Raw genomic sequence first — 22,057 nt, forward strand, 5'->3', positions numbered from 1 at the left:
TGGTTTTATTTTGGTTGAAATAGGAAAATTTGGCACTTATTAAACTTTGGGTCGTCGAACCCTGGTCTAATTAGGTTACATGGCTGAAAGATTACTGTATGCACCTGTTAGCATTAGCATCGTGGCTGGAAGAGAAGAATCAGCTTATTAACATAATGGTGAATGCATGACTGAGGCTCCGCCCCTTCTCATGTGGCGTCCTTTTAAACCTCCTGAGTCTCCCAGGATTCAGTACTGAAACCGTCTTCTCCTCAAATGCTGAAATTACTGCTTAATACTCAGCGTTAGTGTTTTTCTTTTTCTTATTTTAAGTCGGTTTATAACTGTTTATTGTGGTGAAGTTGCGACTGTCTCGGTATTTCCGTTATAGTTTTTAAGCAGCAGCAGTGGAAGGTACTTGTTGGACCTGCACCTGTACCCTGCTCACGATAAAAAGAAGAAAGACAGTTTGTGGGAGTTTGGAGGTGAACTTTAGCTCGAACAAAGGGAAAAGAGAACCAACAAAACTGGACTTGGTAAGTTTGACTTTTGACGTTTGACTTCGGTGTAAATAATACAGTACATAAGCAAACTGTTGTTTGGTTACTGATGAGTTGTGGATAGCCAAAGGGTCCAAACACATGTAATTTCTGCCGACCCACGAGACAAACATGATTGTATTTAGGTTTGTATTTGTCTAGCAGCAAAACCAAGGTAAATATACACCCATCAGCCATAACATTAAAACCACCTCCTTGTTTCTACACAGATTGTTCATTTTATCAGCTCCACTTACCATATATAGAAGCACTTTGTAGTTCTACAGTTACTAACTGTAGTCCATCAGTTTCTCTGTTAACAAAGCCTTTGTTAGCCCCCTTTCGTGCTGTTCTTCAATGGTCAGGACTCTCCCAGGACCACCACAGAGGTATTATTTAGGTGGAGGATCATTCTCAGCACTGCAGTGACACTGACATGGTGGTGGTGTGTTAGTGTGTGTTGTGCCGGTATGAGTGGATAAGACACAGCAGCGCTGCTGGAGTTTTTAAATACCGTGTCCACTCACTGTCCACTCTATTAGACACTCCTACCTAGTTGGTCCACCTTGTAGATGTGAAGTCAGGGACGATCGCTCATCTATTGCTGCTGTTTGAGTTGGTCATCTTCTAGACCTTCATCAGTGGTCACAGGACGCTGCCCACGGGGCGCTGTTGGCTGGATATTTTTGTTTGGTGGACTATTCTCAGTCCAGAAGTGACAGTGAGGTGTTTAAAAACTCCAGCAGCGCTGCTGTGTCTGATCCACTCATACAAGCACAACACACACTAACACACCACCACCATGTCAGTGTCACTGCAGTGCTGAGAATGATCCACCACTTAAATAATACCTACTCTTTAGTGGTCCTGTGGGGGTCCTGACCATTGAAGAACAGGGTAAAAGCAGGTTAAAAAGGTATGTAGAGAAACAGATGGACTACAGTCAGTAACTGTAGAACTATAAAGTGCTTCTATATGGTAAGTGGAGCTGATAAAATGGACAGTGAGTGTAGAAACAAGGAGGTGGTTTTAATGTTATGGCTGATCAGTGTATATGTACACACTAACATTTTCTATAAGAAGTATGCAAAGACAGATCACCAAGCAGACCAACCATGTAGTAAGATGTTGTGCCATCACAGTGTGGAGCATGTTATGTTCAGTAAGTTTACATAATATAAAATATCTCTCAAAGAAGTGGTGTTATTTAATTTTTGAATTTTAAATACATTAAACCAGTTTATTACCTTTCTAAACTTTTGAGGTTGATTACTTTCTAGACTGAACAAATATTGTCTGTTTTAGAATGTTGCATCCATGGTTACACTGATTAAGACCCAAAAGATAATTGGCATGTTGATTTAATCTATCCACTCATATTTATTCATCCAAAGATCAGAGGAGAATAAAAAGGCTAACCAAACTTATATAACCATTTACAACCATCATAAGTAAAAAAGCATCTTAAAGCACATGACACATAACATTCTGAGGTAAATTGGCTCCAACAGTTTTAGACCACACCTGATTTCAATCCTGTCAGTCAAGAAGGGGAGGATACAGTGGACCCAGGCTTGCTGAAACTGGACAGGTATAAATGAAAATAAATAAATCAATAATACATGGTTTGCGGCGCCCAGGTGGCGCAGCGGGATATTCCGCTAGCACACCAGCGCCGAGATTCTGAACTCTAATTGGCAGTGCCTGCAGCAGACACTAATTGGCCATCGTGTCTGCTAGGAGCAGTGTTAATTTTGACAGCAAATTTTGATTTAGTTTTAGTCATAGTCTTTTGACTAAAATGTAATTTAGTTTTAGTTATTTAGTCATCTGAATTGTTTTAGTTTTAGTCTAGTTTTAGTCGACTATCATAGGAATAAAGTCGACTGAATCTACAGTCAATTCAGTTGACTAAAATACATGTTTGGTTGTTTGTTTATTAGGATTTTAACGTCATGTTTTTACACATTGGTTACATTCATGACAGGAACGGTAGTTACTCATTACACAAGTTTATTCGATTCTCAAGGTTATATTGAACACAGTCATGGACAAATTTAGTATCTTCAATTCACCTCACTTGCACGTCTTTGGACTGTGGGAGAAAACCAGAGCTCCCGGAGGAAACTCACGCAGACACGAGGAGAACATGCAAACTCCACACAGAAAGGACCCGGACCGCCCCACCTGGGGTTCGAACCCAGGACCTTCTTGCTGTGAGGCGACAGTGCTACCCACATAGCCACCGTGCCGCCCTAAAATACATATAAAGGGTGTAAAATGTAAATGCTTTTTCATCAGTTCCCTTAAATTATTTAAGTCCTTATATACACTTACACAAAATGAAACATTTTAAACCAGTTATGGAATATTATTAATGTTTGAATGTGCAATACACACAAAACCAGATTTAACTTATTTCAAACATCTTTATTTACCTGACCTTGCTTATTGAGCATAACAATAACAAAATATTAATGACCAGTAGGCCTGCTCTGCCTGAAAAGTATATGCATTGTTCATAACAAATTGCATATTACATTCTTTATAAAGCTGGGTACCATAAAAGCAGCTGTGACATTATGTTGCCATTATACTGCCAGCAGTGCCAGATGTCGTTTCAGATTTGTTGTGTTTTTACCCGAGATCGTCGCCCCACATGGTCTTGTTTTTCACGTCGTCAATGAGAAATGTGTCCAGATATCGGCTCTCCTCTTTCTCCCTGTTGACATTGTGGAGTTAACCTAGTTCCATGAGTAAAGACAGTTCACAGGCTAGTCTGGTCTTCCCGGGTTTAGATCAAATTTGTGCGAGTGTGCTCTTACCGCGGTACTGCAAAAGATTAGTACTGATTGGATGGCTACCCGGCTTGTCCCGCCCCTCCACATACGCTAAAGTAGTTATGATTGGATCTCTTTCTAACTTGTCCCTACCTTCCACAAAACTAAATCAGTTCTGATTGGATGTCGTCCCTGCCAAACATTTTCGTCTCGTTTTTATTCGTTGACGAAAGTGTCGATTCATTTCGTCATAGTTTTTATCCTTTTATGTAGTTTTTATTTAGTTATCGTCTCGTTTTCGTCATGAAAAAAAGGTTCGTTGACGAAAACTATGACGAAAATCATTCGTCAACGAAATTAACCCTGGCTAGGAGGGGATGACTGTGTAAGGACTCTGGTTAGCAGATAGAGGCACCTGTGCAGAATCCATGGGTGAAAAAAACACGCGTTGGAGGAGGCGTGAGCAGCAATATACCTTCCCCAGCAGCAGAAGACAAATTGACTACACTAAATCGGAAGGAAAAAGGGAGAAAATGCATAAATAAAATAGAAAATAATAATACATGGTTTGCTAAAACATGCCAGGGCATAATTTGGCATAAACAGCATACATTCATGCACTCGACCCTCTTTGTTTCAACAGTTCAGGCTGCTGCTGGTGGGGCAATGATGTGGGATTTTTTTTTGGCAGGCATTGGACCCAAAATACCAAAACCTGGGTATAGTTACTGAGGTGCAGCCTTTTATTTTCACACTCTTTAAGATTATGCTGCAACACATCACAAAATGAGTATAGAGAACATTAGTTTGCTATTGTTGCTTTGGTATTTTGTTCTTCCTCGTTCGAGTGTGTAAAAGAAAGCCACCAGGTTGTGGTCTTGGATGTGTTTCCTTATACACAAACTGAAACTAGAAACCACTGAAACTCTGCATGCATTAGCAATGTGTAAATGGCATCTTTCCCACAGAGGAAATCAATAAGATTAATAATTATGACCTTCCAGGAAACAAACACATTAATTTTGATATCAAACAAAACAGAAGCTAATGTACTAAAAGTGCATAGTCCAGCATTAAAAGTGTGCAATAATAGACTATATTTGCACCTTTTTAAGCTGTGTGGTTTTTCTTCATTCTGTGTGGTGTGGATCCAGGTTAACCATCATTCTGAATACTGACAACACAATAAGACTGACCATATCCTTCAAAAAGCAATTCCAAAATGCAGTCTCAGGTGGCACAGCAATGAATTACTCTAGTCCAGGGACACTGACATTTACATACAGACATTATTGGCAAGGTCTGAGGGGGTGTGGGTGAGGCTTCTTGTTAAATTGGCACCCTGTCCAGGGTGTGCGCACAGTGATTCTGATGGAAGTGGAAGCAGTGGTAAAACATGAAGATGGAATGAAATGTTACCTAAGATATTTAGCATGACAATAATGAAGGACTAATTACATACTGTCAGACCAATAGACGGGACACAGATGAGGACTCGGAACATACAGCTGAAGTCATGGTTTACGTACACTTGTAAGGCACAGACAGTCTTGGGTTTTTAATAATCATTTTTGCAATGATCTAATTCTTTGACCAAATGTTTAAAGCATGTTTTTTTTTGTAACCCCCCCTCACAAAATTAACAAAAATTTTGATAGTTTATTATGGGTTTTTGGAGGGTAGCACAGTAACTCTGTGGGTAGCACTGTCGTCTCCTAGCGAGAAGGTCCTGGGTTTGATTGTCAGGTAGAATGGTCCAGGTCCTTTCTGTGTTTGCATGTTCTCTCTGTTTTTGCGTGGGTTTCCTCCAGGAGATCCGGTTTCCTCCCACAGTCCAAAGATGTGAACCAGAGATACTAAATTGCCCATGATGGTGTTTGACATTTGTCTTGGGCCTTTTTTAAGGGGTCTTTTGTAGAAGACCATGTTATTGTAACCCGCTACCTGTTTAGCTGTGGAAATAGAGTTAGAATACCCCTGTACACACTTTTTTGGGATATTTTTTGATGTGTCAATATATTTAAAAATCTATAAAGGTAATAAGGTGAGAAAAAAGTTAATATGGTGAACCATTAAATATACCTTTTGTTTTCAGTAGGGCTGGCACCGATCCGATACTCGGTATCGGCCCGATTTTGGCCCAAATCACTGGATCGGATATCAGAAGAAAAAAAACGTGTAATCCGATCCGATGCTGTTGCTTAATATAAATAACACTTAATCTAAATAAGGCCATTCAGAAATAAAAAAAACACTGATCTACTTAAACTTTCAGCATTTTTAAAAAAGTAATCTACTACTGCCACAACTAAAAACACTGTTTTACAGCATGTCGTAAAAAGTGTCTACAATTGGAAGATGTGGATGTCAATCAAACGCGATGGACCAATTAGAATTGATGCAGTGCTTGGTTGAGATTTTCCGTTAAAGTTCTGTCACGTTTTAGATTATTAAAAACCAAAGCGCGCTTATTGAAAAACCCTGCTGGATTTTAAAGAGGACGCCTGTGGCTAAACGGGAAACAGTGTAGTTTATTTTATTTTATAACATCAATGGATTAAATTTCCTTGAAGATGTGAGAGATCTCCAAGCTGGGACAAGATAGATACATTTGTTTATTTTTTATTATTTAATTGTTTCATTTTTATTGTTTATAAATTATATTTTTTATTATTTATTTTATAATTTTTTTGCTGTCTCTTCAAGGTGTAGACTTGAGAGTTGACAGATCTAGAATTTTATATTGAAATTATAATTTATTTGTTAAATACAGATAAAGTTGCACTTTAAAATTAAATTTTTAAATGTTTGTATGGTGCTGTTAAACAAGCCAAAAATACTGCTAAATGTTCTGTGTGTAAAAGTTAAAATAAAAACAGCAGTTTTGCATAAGTGTGATGTAGGTTCTGTATTTATTCCTTTAGAATATTTGTTTCACATATTTGTTTAACCATGGTGCATTGAAATGTATTATTACTGCTTAGTTGTTTGAGAGGAGAAATGACGGTATCGGATCGGCAGATACTCAATATGCAGTATCGGTATCGGACATAAAAAAGTGGTATCGAGCCAGCCCTAGTTTTCATTTAAGTACCTCTAGCAGCCAGTATTCAGATTATTGTTTTTTTTATTATTATTTTAATTACACTTTACCTACTATCCCAGTGTGTTTTTTAGAATCATAATTGTATGTAATGGTTTTATATTAAGTGACATTTTAAGCTCCTCTGGCATAATGGCAAGAGCGGTAATGCTGTTAACACTAGTGTCAAATCCTAGGCGGTGCATGGCAGTACGTAAATCTAGTAAATTAAGGGTGAGGGTAAACATCATTGCACCCTTAGTACCAGGTTCCACGTCTGGATAAATAGGAGGGTTGCTTCAGGTACGACATCCAGTGTTAAAACGGTGTGGATGAAAGATCTCCTGTGGCGAATTCTAACAGGGGCAGCTAAAAGGAAGTGGCATTTCTACATTTCTACCAACATAATAAACAGCATTTTTAGATTTATTCTCTAAATCTCAAGATTAAAAAGCAGATTCTGAAATGATGCATTTCAGATACAGAAAATTAAGGTATTTAACCACATCTGTGTTAGTGTGAACTATGTTCTAAATGTGTCTGTAACTGGTTTAAACAGGTAAAAATAAATGTCGAAGTGTAGAGTCTGTCAGTCTGTAGAGAGTAGCTCTAAAGAAGCAGGATGAGGAAGAGCGCCGCAAAAAAGATAATGGGGGTCTAAAAGACAGGGTTGAAAAGGAAATTACTGAAATACTTTAGCTTTCCTGATTTGAATACAATAATGACCAAGTATGTCTTCCAAAGCACTCTTACTTCTACTTTCCTACATTTTCTCAAAATGAAAAACTGAATGCTAATTGGGATCCATCTAAAATATGTGAGGGAATTGGGATGGGGGAGGGGTAGAAAGGATGGTCAGTTCTTGAGAGAGAGGAAGACCGAGAGAATAAAAGAGACAGCTCTGTAAATGAACAGATGTGCGAAAGCCTTTTAAGCTCGAAGGGCTCTCGTGAGGCACTGATGAGCACACAGTCGTACCTTCTGTATAGGGTTGAATTTCTAAAGAGTAAAATCCCTAAACAATGGGCTTATTTTTCCTTCCAGTCACTTTCCACCTGCTTTCGTCCTTCATTAAACCTGCACAGCTGATAAAGTTACTGCTAAATGCGACGTGTGATTAATTATAATTAGCATAAAGTTTAGCCATGGCAAAACACATAATTCCAGCACACATCACTGGTGCAATTTTGCTTTCATAATTGATTGTAAATGGGGAAGAAAAAAAACAGCTACATGTAACACTTCATGTTGTAAGAACGTGTTACTGTAGATCATCTAGGCTGGTAATTGAACATGCTATATGTAACATTAAAACCACCTCCATGTTTCTACACTTACTGTTCATTTTATCAGCTCCACTTACCATATAGAAGCACTTTGTAGTTCTACAATTACTGACTGTAGTCCAGCTGTTCCTCTACATACCTTTTTAGCCTGCTTTTACCCTGTTCTTCAATGGTCAGGACCCCCCACAGGACCACCACAGAGCAGGTATTATTTAGGTGGTGGATCATTCTCAGCACTGCAGTGACACTGACATGGTGGTGGTATGTTAGTGTGTGTTGTGCTGGTATGAGTGGATCAGACACAGCAGCTGCTGGAGTTTTTAAATACCGTGTCCACTCACTGTCCACTCTATAAGACACTCCTACCTAGTTGGTCCACCTTGTAGATGTAAAGTCAGAGACGATCACTCATCTATTGTGGCTGTTTGAGTTGGTCATCTTCTAGACCTTCATCAGTGGTCACAGGACGCTGCCCACGGGGTGCCATGCAATGGCTATCCCAACTTTCAAAGAAGCTGAAATATGAAAGATAATGCTTATTACTGTCCTTGTTTTAAAAATGGACATTTGGACGTTGGACGATCCCCATTGGTACCTCTGCAAAGTGTAACAAACAACATCTGTCATGGTATGGGGTATGTAAATGCCAATAGCTTAAGTAACTTTGCATTTTACAGCAAACATCTGCTTCCTTCTATTCAGTGTCTTTTTATTATATTTAAAGAAGCGAGAAAGATGAGAATATGTGCACAAATCAAATCTTGAATAAATAATCGTTGGGAAGCAGTAAAAACGGTGTTCATCCCCTCAGACAGTGAAGAATGTTTCACTGTAGTGACAGACGCACAGTGAAACTCACTCTCTTCTATTTTGGCACAATTTAATCCTGCCTTTTAATTAAAATGTGATGCTTATAACTGCCACATGTAGAAGGACATAAAGAAATCAAAACAATTATATTCTCTAACTGGCACATTTACATTACATTTGCGACATTTAGCAGACACTTTTAATTATGACTAAGGCCCTACCTAATTCACGGCCTTGAAAGTCACGTCACAGACCATGAAATAAGCCGGTTCTCGTGTAATATGCAATTTGCTGTAAAATTCAAAATTTAAGGTCTGTGCTTAGCGATTTCACATTTTAAATTTGCGTACTGTATGAAATATAAGCCGCAATATGAGGTGGTCCTATCAATCATACGTTAATTAACTTAGTGCAACAGACTTTTTTGTGGTGTAGTGTGCTGACAATGTTTGATGTATGTGTTTGAGTGCATTTTGTCCCTTTGGGGATTCTGTAGTCAATGGAAAAGAGTGCTTATCTACACATGCGATCATCTCTCTGCTGCGCCTCAAAAGAACAAGCCAGTAAATTATTATGGTCCTGATAGTTTGTCTATGTACAGTTAATTTCTTACTTTATAAACACAGCAAACTCTAAAGATGCTCGGTTACACTTGCAATCGGTTAGACAAAATGTCCAAGATGAAGTCTAAAGCAGCCATTCGGGTAACTGAGTTTGGAAAACTCTCAACAAATTCTGTGGATGCAGAGTGGGGTGTGTCAAATCATTTTTTTTTTTTCCAACCTTTTTCCCCCCATTTTCTCCCCTAATCTAGTCGTGTCCAATTACCCTGATTACATCATCCACTGATTCAACCCTTCACTGCTGACTGAGGATGCTTCTCAACTGACACACGCCCCCTCTGACACGTGCTCAGTACAGACTGCATTTTTCACCTGCACGAGTCGAGTTCATATATACCGATCAGCATTGTGCACGGAGAGCCACACCCTGATCAGCATTATTCGACTTGCCCCTAACCTTATGAACAATAGCCAATCGTTGTTCATGCAGCCGCCCCGCCCAGCCGGATGGTAGAGCTGAGATTCGATACAATGTATGCGAAACCCAGCTCTGGTGTGCTAGCGTATTTTATAGGGCCCTAATTATATCTACATACAATTTGAGCTATAGAGGGTTAAGGACCTTGCTCTGGGGCCCAACAGTGACAACCTGGCTGTGGTGGGGATTGAACAGGCTGATTACTAGCCCAGTACCTTAACTGCTGAGCTACCGCTGCATAATTGTCTAATTGGTCTTCTCTATAAAAAAAAAAAAAAGCTGTTCCTATGGGTTGTTTATTCAAGTCGTTATTATTTCATGCTAATTAAGACATAAGAAGAAAGTATTAACCCCAACCACCAATAAGCATTCATGTCCTGTCCTTCAGCAGACATGTCAAAAAATGCCCACATCATGCCTGGAGTAATGGTGCCTGCAGGAAACACTGTGGTTATGTGTGTGTTGTTAATGATTAGGCAGTTTGTATGTTGGAGCAGTATAGTGAACTGGACAAGCAGAGACAGTATCAGGCTCAAACATTATGTTGACTGTCCAACTGACAGGTCAGTGCAATTATTTTCATTTATTTGTGTGTATATTGGTACATTGTACTGAATAGGGTCTGTGTCTTCAACCCATGTGCAAAAGAAATGGTGAAAGATTAAGCTTCTATGGTCTAGACGAAATCATTAGTTGGTTAATTGGCAGGAATGAAATGAATAAAATAGTCATAGATTTAAAATAGCGTTTTTTCCCTTTCAGTTGAATTTATTTTCGACAGTGAGGTAGGTCATCAGTACCAGCAGATGAAAAAGGCTCTCCACACCATGATACCTCTTCATTCATGCATTGCTACTTTTTATATATGAGGGATCTTCAAAAAGTTTCCACACTGTTATATTTTAGTTGGGAACGGTGAGAGGGGGAGGAGTAATAATTGGTTTTGTCTAAAAGACTGAGAGAGAGCTTATAGTCCGGATTTAGTGCCATCTGATGCCCACCTTTTTGGACGCTCAGAGAAGCTTTAATGGGAAGAGAATTTCATGTGATGATGTGAAAGCAGCGGTGCATCAGTGGCTATACGCTCAACCAAAAACATTTTTTGCTGATGGCATTAAAATGTTGGTACGACGCTGGGAAAAATGCAACAGAAGGTGACTATTTAGAAAAGTGATGTCATTTGTTTTTGAAATTCTTAATAAATAGTTTTAAAAAGTGCGGAAACTTTTTGAAGAACCCTTGTATTATACTAGTGTGATGATGTAAGTACACCTTACACATCACCAAGGCTGTCTGTATGGATTCCCTGGAGACTAGACTAGTTTATCCAATGTAAATTGTGTAAATAAATAAACAGGTACTTACCTGTTCTTGGGAGATGATCCGGGTGTCGGCGGGATCGGTGCTGGTCCAGGACTTTGATGTGTAGAAGGTACCTGAAGAGAGAAAAGAACAGAATAGTGAATAAAGCTAGCTGAATTATTAACTTCTGCATCTGCATTATGTACTGTGAATGAATGTGTGCACTGAATGATATGGCCATTAGTGGTGGGTGGATCGATCCAAATATCGATATTATCGATACCAACGTTAGTATTGGTATTGGATCGATACTAGTGTGATGGAATCGATACTTTAGTTTCACTTTTTCTCTGGTACATTCAGTACGTTTCTCCCGTTTCATCAGAAAGTAAAGACCAAGTGTGTACAGACACTACAGTTGTGGTACCGTCATGTTCTGTTGTTAAAATCCTAACAGACATCAGTACGTTGGTAGGCATTGGAAGATTGTAAGTTTTTGAATACTTTGCTTTGCAGATACAGAAATTGGGGCGATTTTATGGAAATAATAGTGTAAACTATATGTACGTAAAGTACGGACGCACCTTACGCACTTTGCGCACCCTACGCACATGAATCGGAGCATATAGTGAGGCTCTTATTCTGTGTTTTGGTGAATGAGAGCTCTTTTCTTTTGACTTTGTGCTTATAAATGTAAACAGAATAGCATAGATTTTTTGTTTTAAATGAACAAGGACACATATATTCGGGCACTATTAAAAATGTACAAATGTATTTACCCAGCAAACACAACTATGCATTAGCCGCTTGGTGGTGATACGCCATGATGGTAATGTTGTGAGAAAGTAAAGCACCAGAAACAAGAAATCAGACCGCTTTAAACAACTAAATTTATTTACAACCCTACTGAGAGCAGCTACTATACAAAAATGTACAGTATGTATTACAATAATACACTTAAATGTCATGAAAATTCATTCATATTTAGCAATTTGATGATGCATCTACCTTAATTATTAAAAAGTATCGGTATCGGCGATACTGACCCTGTATTTACTTGGTATCGGATCGATACCAAATTTTGCAGTATCGCACACCACTAATGGCCATATGAAGGTGATATGTTGTCTGTGTTTAAATGCTCCCTCTAATTTCTCCTGCTTCAGGATTGGTCACCAGGTCCTAGAGGGGAGGGGCCTTTTTGTTCAAGTGGGAGGAAGTGAGGAGGGAAAGGGGGAAAAGATGGCGGAAAGTCTTATGTAGCTTTGGAACTACAGCCTTATAGTGAGACCGCTGTGGTCTAAAGCTTATCTCACTGGTAACTGCCTTTTAGTTGACTGAGGTCAATGGGGTTACTTATGTCAACCAGCTTTGGTTTTTATCCGCCAACGCATTTGTAAATATTTCTTGTGTGTGCAAATAAAACAATAGCACTGGGAACCAACACTTGGCCCAACCTACCCCACCCCTTTTTACAACTAGTAATGATGTTGATGGGCAAACTGGATTCTGGGGATCTAGGTTTGAACCTCACTTCTAGTCATTGTCTGTGTGAAGTTTTACTTCTCTCTGTGTCGGGGATAATCACGGGTATTTTGGGGAGCAGATGTTTGAGTGAAAAAGGCACACCTTATAATTATTTATTAAATAATTACATACACTAGCTGATTACTTAATGAAATATTTATTTACGCAGATGTTTAAACTAAACAGATTTAAATTTTAAAATTAAAATATGAACTTAAAAAGACTTGGGTCTATCTGCGCACGTGTCTGCTCTGTGTGGGTGTCCTTCAGGCTCTTTAATTACCACTTTCCAAAAACTGGGTGGGCCGCTCAGGTGGCGCAGCGGTAAAAACACACGCTGGAACCAGAGCTGGATCTCGAATACGTCGTATCGAATCTCATCTCTGCCTGCCGGCTAAGGCTGAGCGGCCACATGAACAACGATCGGCCTGTTGTTCAGATGGGCGGGACTAAGCCGGATGGGGTCTCTCTCTCATGACTGGTGCAATTACGACCTCTGCTGGCTGATTGATGGCACCTGCACAGAGATGAGAAAAGAGTGCTCTCGGGGTGTGTGAGCTGCACTGCACTCGTCAAAGTGTAGGTGATAAGATGCATACGGCATGCTGCCCACATGTCGGAGGGGGCGTGGGTTAGCTTCGTTCTCCTCAATCCGAGCAGGAATCGGGCAGTTGGACGCAATAAAAAGGGAGGGGGATGCATAATAAAATAATAATAAAAAAAATTCCCCTGGGTGAGTTCGTGTTGTCCAGAGTTGAATTGGCAGCATTTTGCACACGTGTAAATTCAGATGTATGATACCAAAGTTGCCAAAATGTACTCTGACCATATCACCCACCACTTTTTCATAGCTTTTGAAAAACTACTGGCACTGTATATGGAGTATAAGAGATTAGACTGGAGCTTAATAGAGACTGCAATAAGACTCAAATAAAGAAAATGGTCAGTAGATAACTGGAGGACACTAAAACATAATCCTACACACACTAATACACTCCAATACACACACATACACCAACTGTTCGACACATCAGAGGAAGTCTTTCCGTCAGGGTTTCCGTGAAGACTTTTATAGAAAGGGAGCTTCTCTGTCACTCTGGCAGGAAACAGGGATCAGACATGGCTGTTTCTTTTTTCGGTTTTGGATTTTCTGAGGTGTTGATGAGTTAACAAGTTGCTGTGTGTGAACGCCTGTTTGCAGACTGTTGCTGTGTGAATGAGCTATTGGATGAATGCAGGACTGCTCTATAATAGCTGGGATGATGATTATAGTCATTTTGCTCATTTAGCGCAGTTATTCAGCCTATTACAGTACACATACATTTATTACCAATCCCCCCTTTCCCCCAAATATACCGGGTGAGTCAAAATTATGGTAACACTAATGGATCTATTCCCTGCAAAATGTGTGTCTGGGCTTTAAATGGTACTGTTGCTTGCTGGTTTTTGTGTTGAACATAATGGCGAACAGGTCGAGACTGTCCTGTAAATCATCTTACACATATGAAGTATGTTTTGTGAATAAATGGTTTCCGCCATTCAAGTGTTAACATAATTTTGACTCACCCTGTATTATAATACTGTGGCGACCGGTCAGTTCGCAGTTATAGTAGGCAGGGGGTTGTTTCCCCTGTGTGCATCATCGGCCGTGGGAGTTAATATTCAAGTAATAATTCTAGAATTAGAATCAGCCTTTATTGTAACAATAAACAATTTTAAAACCCCAAATTTCTAAACTCGCATGGTGTGACACCTCTGTTTAACACTGAAATTAATTTTTAATTTTACTTAAAGGTGTCCTGATGAACTGAATGAGGGAATGATTGAAGGAATGCAAAACAGCCAATTAGAATGTATTTTTGGTATATGTTTTTGTAAATATGTATAGTATATATTTATTTAGAACATCAGCGGTTGCAGTCTATGTAACCAGCCCATAAATCTAATAATGGATGTCGTTTTAGTTCTTTTTACTTTAAACACGCATTTCTCAGTTGAAATTGTTTTGAAGTTTAATGCTTTTACATATTGTAGGCTTTTTATACACATAATGTGTGTGTGTACACTGATCAGCCATAACATTAAAACTACCTCCTTGTTTCTACACTCACTGTCTATTTTAACAACTCCACTTACCATATAGAAGCACTTTGTAGTTCTACAATTACTGACTGTAGTCCATCTGTTTCTCTACATACTTTTTTAACCTGCTTTCACCCTGTTCTTCAATGGACAGGACCACTACAGAGCAGGTATTATTTAGGTGGTTGATGATTCTCAGCACTGCATTGACACTGACATGGTGGTGGTGTGTTAGTGTGTGTTGTGCTGGTATGAGTGGATCAGACACCGCAGCGCTGCTGGAGTTTGTAAATACCGTGTCCACTCACTGTCCACTCTATTAGACACTCCTACCTAGTTGGTCCATCTTGTAGATGTAAAGCCAGAGACGATCACCCATCTATTGCTGCTGTTTGAGTTGGTCATCTTCTAGACCTTCATCAGTGGTCACAGGACACTGCCCATGGGCTGCTGTTGGCTGGATATTTTTGGTTGCTGGACTATTCTCGATCCAGCAGTGACACTGAGGTGTTTAAAAACTCCATCAGCGCTGCTGTGTCTTATCCACTCATACCAGCACAACACACACAAACACACCACCACCATGTCAGTGTCACTGCAGTGCTGAGAATAATCCACCACCTAAATAATACCTGCTCTGTAGTGGTCCTGTGGGGGTCCTGACCATTGACGAACAGCATGAAAGGGGGCTAACAAAGCATGCAGAGAAACAGATGGATTACAGTCAGTAGTTGTAGAACTACAAAGTGTTTTTTTATGGTAAGTGGAGCTGATAAAATGGACAGTGAGTGCAGAAACAAGGAAGTGGTTTTAATGTTATGGCTGATCAGTGTATATAAACAACATTTTTGATAAATTAGCACTGTCAATAATTCTAATAATGAAGTGAAATTGGGATGAAATAAAGGTACCTGGTGCTAATCGCTTTGACATGCAGCTTGTTAACTAACAGAAATTTTAACAGGCATGGCATGTTCAGTAAATATGAATTAGTAAACATGCTTACAAAAGCTGTGTCCCATATAACACCTTATGTGTTGGAATTGTTGACTTGGATATTGTTCTTAAGATGCAGCATTAAGGAGGGTGTGAAGGTGTTACATTTGTTTCAGGACAGTGAAGATCTGCAGATGAGTAAAACAACAACTAGTCTACACCATCATAGTGATTCATGGTTTATGAATTAAGGCTATCATCAAATCTGTTGGTGTCCTTTTGTTTTGGGTTTCATTTAATTTACAGTTTTATAAAGAGAAATAAAATCTAGACATGGAGAGACTAACACTGTCTGCTTCATGTACTCAGCATTGTAAAGATTGTATCCATACTCAGAATTACACCGATCAGGCATAACATTATGACCATTTTCCTAATATTGTGTTGGCTCCCCTTTTGCTGCCAATACAGCCCTGCAACTGTGATTTGAGCTACAGCTCCCAACGTGCATCAATGAGCCTTGGCTGCCCATGACCCTGTCGCTGGTTTACCACTGTTCCTTCCTTGGAACACTTTTGATAGATACTGACCACTGCAGACTGGAAACCCACAAGAGCTGCAGTTTCGGAGATGCTCTGATCCAGTCGTCTAGCCATCACAATTTGGCCCTCGTCAAACTCGCACTCGTCAATATCTTTACGCTTGCACATTTTCCCTGCTTTTAACACATTAACTTTGAGGATAAAATTTTCACTTGCTGCCTAATATATCCCACCCACTAACAGGTGCCGTCATGAAGAGATAATCAGTGTTATTCACTTCACCTGTCAGTGGTCATAATGTTATGTCTGGTTGGTGTACCATGCCTGTATAAATGTAACTTTTTTCTGACTAGGACTTGTTGCTGATAATTACACAAGTTGAGCAGTGCTCTAATTAAATATTTAGGTCAAGATTAGTAAACAGCTGCATTTAGACTCCTGAACCTCAACCTGAAATACTCAAAAGAGGTTTTAATATGTAAATTGCAAATCAGAGGCACTCTGGTGGTGCTAGCCCATCATAGCTGAGAGCCGGGGTCAAATATCAGCAGTTCTATCAGCCGGGTGGGCATCTACAAAGACATGATTGGCTATGTCTGAGGGATAAGGATGGCCGAAGCACTGTGATGAATTGGTGCCCTGTCCAGGGTATTCAACCCACATACAAACCACGACCCTGACCAGGATAAAGCAGGTGATAAAAAATGAAATGAAAAGACAAAGCGTGTGTATTTTGAATCTGAACCTCATTTGCTTCTTTTTTTGTGCTTACACAAATTTAGTCAGTTAGCCAATTTATGTTGCTGTCAGAGCTTTGATTGACTCTTATTAAAGATTTTTTTTTTTTATAACATAGGCTATAAATATAAATACATATTAAGATACAATGGCACGTGATATGATTATACTCCTGGTGTTTGCCTATATACACTGATCAGCCAGAACATTAAAACCACCTCCTTGTTTCTACACTCACTGTCCATTTTATCAGCTCCACTTACCATATAGAAGCACTTTGTAATTCTGCAGTTACTGACTGTAGTCCATCTGTTTCTCTGCGTGCTTTTTTAGCCTGCTTTCACCCTGTTCTTCAATGGTCAGGACCCCCACAGGACCACCACTGTCCACTCTATTAGGAACACCTACCTAGTTGGTTCACCTTGTAGATGTAAAGTCAGAGACGATCACTTATCTATTGCTGCTGTTTGAGTTGGTCAACTTCATCAGTGGTCACGGGAGGCTGCCCATGGGGCACTGTTGGCTGGATATATTTTTGCTTGGTGGACTATTCTCAGTCCAGCAGTGACAGTGAGGTGTTTAAAAACTCCATCAGCGCTGCTGTCTTATTTACTCATACCAGCACAACACACACTAACACACCACCACCATGTCAGTGTCACTGCAGTGCTGAGAATGTATAAGTAGTATAAGAAATGATATAAGTAGTAATTTTAATATTAGGAATGCACAGATCACTATTTTGCAGAGGTGCTCAGGTGACGGTGCGATCACCACCACTGAGATCTGGGTTTGAATCGCATCAATGCTATCAGTCAGCCAGACGTTTACACAGACGTGATTGGCTATGTCTGGCAGGATGGCTGAAGTCTTCATGAAAAGCCCAAAGCATTAAGAATATAAATACTAATAATTTTATTTATTAATTTTCATCAACCAAGTTTAGGGTTCTGGCGGGCCTGGTTCCATGAAAAAAACCAGTCATTCATGTCTGTGTAGACGCCCAGATGGCCAATAACACAGCTGAGATTCAAACTTGGATCTTAGGTGCTGGGCTAGCATGATAGACTGCTTGGTCCGCAGAGAGCCAATAAAAACCATTGTGAAGGGTAAAAGCTTAGTGTCCTAACATTTCAGTATTTGTTTTTATAAATCTGTAGAGGTCTGCTGATTTGCTGGCTTTTAAACATGCAGAAGTTGAGAGTGATGATAAATTGTTAGTCTTTTAGGAATGTTAGGCACAAAACATTCCCTAACAATAACATACCTATACACTGCCGCTCAGGTGGCACAGCGGTAGAATACGCTAGCACACCAGAGCTGGGATTTCGAATATATCACATTGAATCTCAGCTGGGCTGGGCGGCTACATGAACAATGATTGGCTGTTGTTCCTAGGGTGGAAAAAGCCGGACCGGGTTCCTCATAACTAGTGCAATTACGACCTCTGCTGGCTGATTGATGGCGCCTGCACAGAATAAAGGAATAATGCTGATCAGGGTGTGGCTCTTCGTGCACAAAGCTGATCCACATATGTCAGTTGCGAAGCTCCTCAGTCAGCAGTGGAGGGTTGTATCAGTAGAGGTGAAGGTTTGTCGGAGAAAAAGAGAAAAAAAAACATACCTATACACTGACTTGAAGGAATTTTCTAATAAAAGCATATTATATTTATCTAAATAAAACACTCTAGTGCTTCATAAAACCATGTTTTATGCAGGTTCTCTGCCAATACCAGCTCTCTCCACCAGCCAATGAAAATTAAGCTCAATTCGAACATCAGTTAGCTGTAGAAAAGCGAGTTATAAAGATTTAAATATAAGCCGCATAGAGAATTATCACGCACTGGTACGTGTTTTCTCACTTCATTAGATATTAAGAGTTATGTTGTTAGCTTGGCAGAGAACGTGGGTGCAAAATACCGCTTGTGGCTGCCAATAATTGACATCTGTTGCGTTTGTGTTTTTATATTGAGGAATTCATAATCTAATATCATTGAGTTTTACACAAACAAAATATACACTTTAATCTTTGCCCTGGTCAATATGGAAGAAATGGCATACTGCTTGCTATACTGTAGCTAATATACACCAATCAGCCATAACATTAAAACCACCTCCTTGTTTCTACACTCACTGTCCATTTTATCATATATAAGCACTTTGTAGTTCTACAATTACTGACTGTAGTCCATCTGTTTCTCTGCATGCTTTGTTAGCCTCCTTTCACACTGTTCTTTAATGGTCAGGACTCTCCCAGGACCAATGCAGAGTAGGTATTATTTGGGTGGTGGATCATTCTCAGCACTGCAGTGACTCTGACATGGTGGTGGTGTGTTAGTGTGTGTTGTGCTGGTATGAGTGGATAAGACACAGCAATGCTGATGGAGTTTTTAAACACCTCACTGTCACTGCTGGATTGAGAATAATCCATCAACCAAAAACATACAGCTAACAGCGCCCCGTGGGCAGCGTCCTGTGACCACAGATGAAGGTCTAGAAGATGACCAACTCAAACAGCAGCAATAGACGAGTGATCGTCTCTGACTTTACGTCTACAAGGTGGACCAACTAGGTAGGAGTGTCTAATAGAGTGGACAGTGACTGGACACGGTATTTAAAAACTCCAGCAGCGCTGCTGTGTCTGATCCACTCATACCAGCACAACACACACTAACACACCACCACCATGTCATTGTCACTGCAGTGCTGAGAATGATCCACCACCTTAATAATACCTGCTCTTTGGTGGTCCTGTGGGGGCCATTGAAGAACCGGGTGAAAGCAGGCTAAAAAGTATGTAGAGAAATAGGTGGACTACAGTCAGTAATTGTAGAACTACAAAGTGCTTTTATATGGTAAGTGGAGCTGATCAAATGGACAGTCAATCTTGAAACAAGAAGGTGGTTTGAATGTTATGGCTGATCAGTGTATTATAAGCTTATTGTATGTCTTGCTGAGGTTGTTGAAATGTTTTAAATGAATTACTAAATTAGTGAATCTGATTAGGCCTTTTTTAAGTAACATTAAGCATCACAGTGTTAAATTTAAACTTTATTAATAAGCTTCCCCCAAACCCCCAAAAAATCTACTTGTATTATTTGAATTTGTGATATTGTTCTCATTATCACATTTATTTTTAACCACTGCTTTTTCCTGATCAGGGTCATGTCCTCGGAATCACTGGGCTCAATGCAGTTACACACCAATCAACAATCCATTGTTGGGTCTCAGCCATTACCCCCACCCCCAAACATAGCCGATTATGTCTGCATGTAGTCGCCAATCCGACTTATAGCACCACTGGAGATTCGAACCCTGGATTTGCCACTGCACTAACAGAGCGCCTATTACTGCATTGTAAACCTGCTTATTAATTGATCGTATACGATATTGTGTGTTTGTTCTATGTGTAGAGAAACAGTGGGTGCCAAGCTTCAGTCATGTCTGTCTAGTCGCTGGCCAACTGATAGCTTTCATAATAGACTGCTGCGCCACCCAAGAACATTACTGTGTATGATATTTTTACAAATGTTTCTCCAGCTACTTTTAATTTTAAAACGACATAGTGTAAAGAGTTTTTTTTCTCCATCTCTAAATATACTGTTTAATGGAGAAAATATAAATGTAAATAAATTTGTAAATACATAGTTTAATGCAGAAAATATAATGGAAAAATATATAAATGTAATGTCTAAAAAAAAATCTAAATATAAGTAAATTTTCTAAATGTATAGTTTAATAGAGAAAATATAAATATAATGGAAAAAATATAAATGTAAATAAATTAGTAAATACATAGTTTAATGGAGAAAATATAATGGAGAAAATATAAATATAAGTAAATCTCTAAATGTATAGTTTAATAGAAAAATCATAAATATAATGGAGAAAATATAGATATATGGAGAAAATATTAATATAAATAAATCCCTAAATATATAGTTTAATAAAGAAAATATAAATACAATGGAGAAAATATAAATTTATGGAGAAAATATAACTAAATAAATCCCTAAATATATAGTTTAATGGAGAAAATATAAATACATCTCTAAATATATACTTTAATAGAGAAAATATGTAAATGTAAATACATTTGTAAATACATAGTTTAATGGAGAAAATATAAGTAAATCTCAATGTATAGTTTAATAGAGAAATTATAAATATATGGAGAAAATATAAATATAAATAAATCCCTAAATATATAGTTTAAAAGAGAAAATATAAATATAAATAAATCTCTAAATATATTGTATAATACTAGTATGGCATATAACACTGGGCACAGGAGATTGCAGATAAACTATCACAAGATTCACAATGTGAGAAAACTATGACTTTGTTTTAGTGGGGGTGTGGACCGAGTTTGCCAACTTAGAAATCACTGCTTGGAACAAATGAGAAACATGACACCCTACTTTCCAGTGTAAAACACAAATATACAAGGTACGAAACACTACACTAGATTTTACAACCCACTGAAATAACAGAGTTCTAGAGTTTAGAGCCTGTTTTTTGCACATGTAACAGCTGCCACCTTTCTAGAAGGGCTTTTCACAAGATTTTGAAGTGTGTCTGAAAATGTGGGCCAATTTGGTCTGTAGGTCTGTAGTATTCGTGAGGTCAGACACAGTAAAGTTGGACAAGAAAATCTAGCTCACAATTTACATTCTAATTTAGGTAAGAAAAGGTGTTCTGTGGGTGCGTGGGTGGCTCAGCAGTCTATTACGCTAGTCCACTACAGCTGAGACCTGGGTTCAAATCTCAGCAGTGCTATCGGCCTGCTGGGTGTCATGATTGGCTATGTCTGATGAGGGGAATGGCAGAAGCCCTGGGATCGATTGGTGCACAATCCAGGGTATTCCTACTCAGTGTTTCCCAGTGGAACCAGACCGTGATAAATGAAATGGGAATGGAAATTGTCGTGCAAAACAGACGTCTCTGCTTCATGAATAAGCATCTTTAAAGCTTGGCCGAAGTGTCTTGCTGTTCACATGGACATGGAAAAAGCAAGAGCAGGCGCTGCTTGTTTTTGCACTGCACCTTCTAAGCCCATTTTCCCTGCCATCAAGGTAACAGATTAGCAGCAATTTGCAGAATCATTATGTGAAATTAAATCACTAATTATAAAAAATAGCTAACGTTCACTGTCTTTTTTTTACATGTCTGGATTGGTCTTCAGTAACCATTTTCCAAAGCCTGCTACCATCTTTTATTGTGGCAGTGAACTCCTTCCCACACACAGGCTGTTACACCAGGCAAGAGGAGACCAAGCTGTCAGCTCGAATTCTTTTCCCGCTCAGCCTCTCACTTTTAACTCACCACGTGTGACCTTCGTCGGAGAGACGCTAACTGCACTGCTTTGCATTGATTAAACGTTCTCTTTTTATAATGCTGTCACCTTGACTTTC

At 39.1% G+C, this 22,057-nt stretch overlaps 1 long non-coding RNA gene across 2 annotated transcripts; it reads left to right on the plus strand.

Moving 5' to 3' along the window:
* Positions 1 to 234: 234 nt before the first annotated feature.
* On the plus strand, positions 235 to 22,038 carry LOC134325761 (uncharacterized). Of its 2 annotated transcripts, XR_010014343.1 has the most exons (3): positions 235 to 283; positions 371 to 515; positions 21,829 to 22,038. It is a non-coding gene; the product is annotated as an uncharacterized LOC134325761 (long non-coding RNA). The 2 variants fall into 2 exon arrangements; XR_010014342.1 differs by having other exon boundaries at positions 251 to 515.
* Positions 22,039 to 22,057: the final 19 nt, after the last annotated feature.

The sequence above is a fragment of the Trichomycterus rosablanca genome, chromosome 13 (assembly GCF_030014385.1).
Source record: "Trichomycterus rosablanca isolate fTriRos1 chromosome 13, fTriRos1.hap1, whole genome shotgun sequence".
Lineage (NCBI taxonomy): Eukaryota > Metazoa > Chordata > Actinopteri > Siluriformes > Trichomycteridae > Trichomycterus > Trichomycterus rosablanca.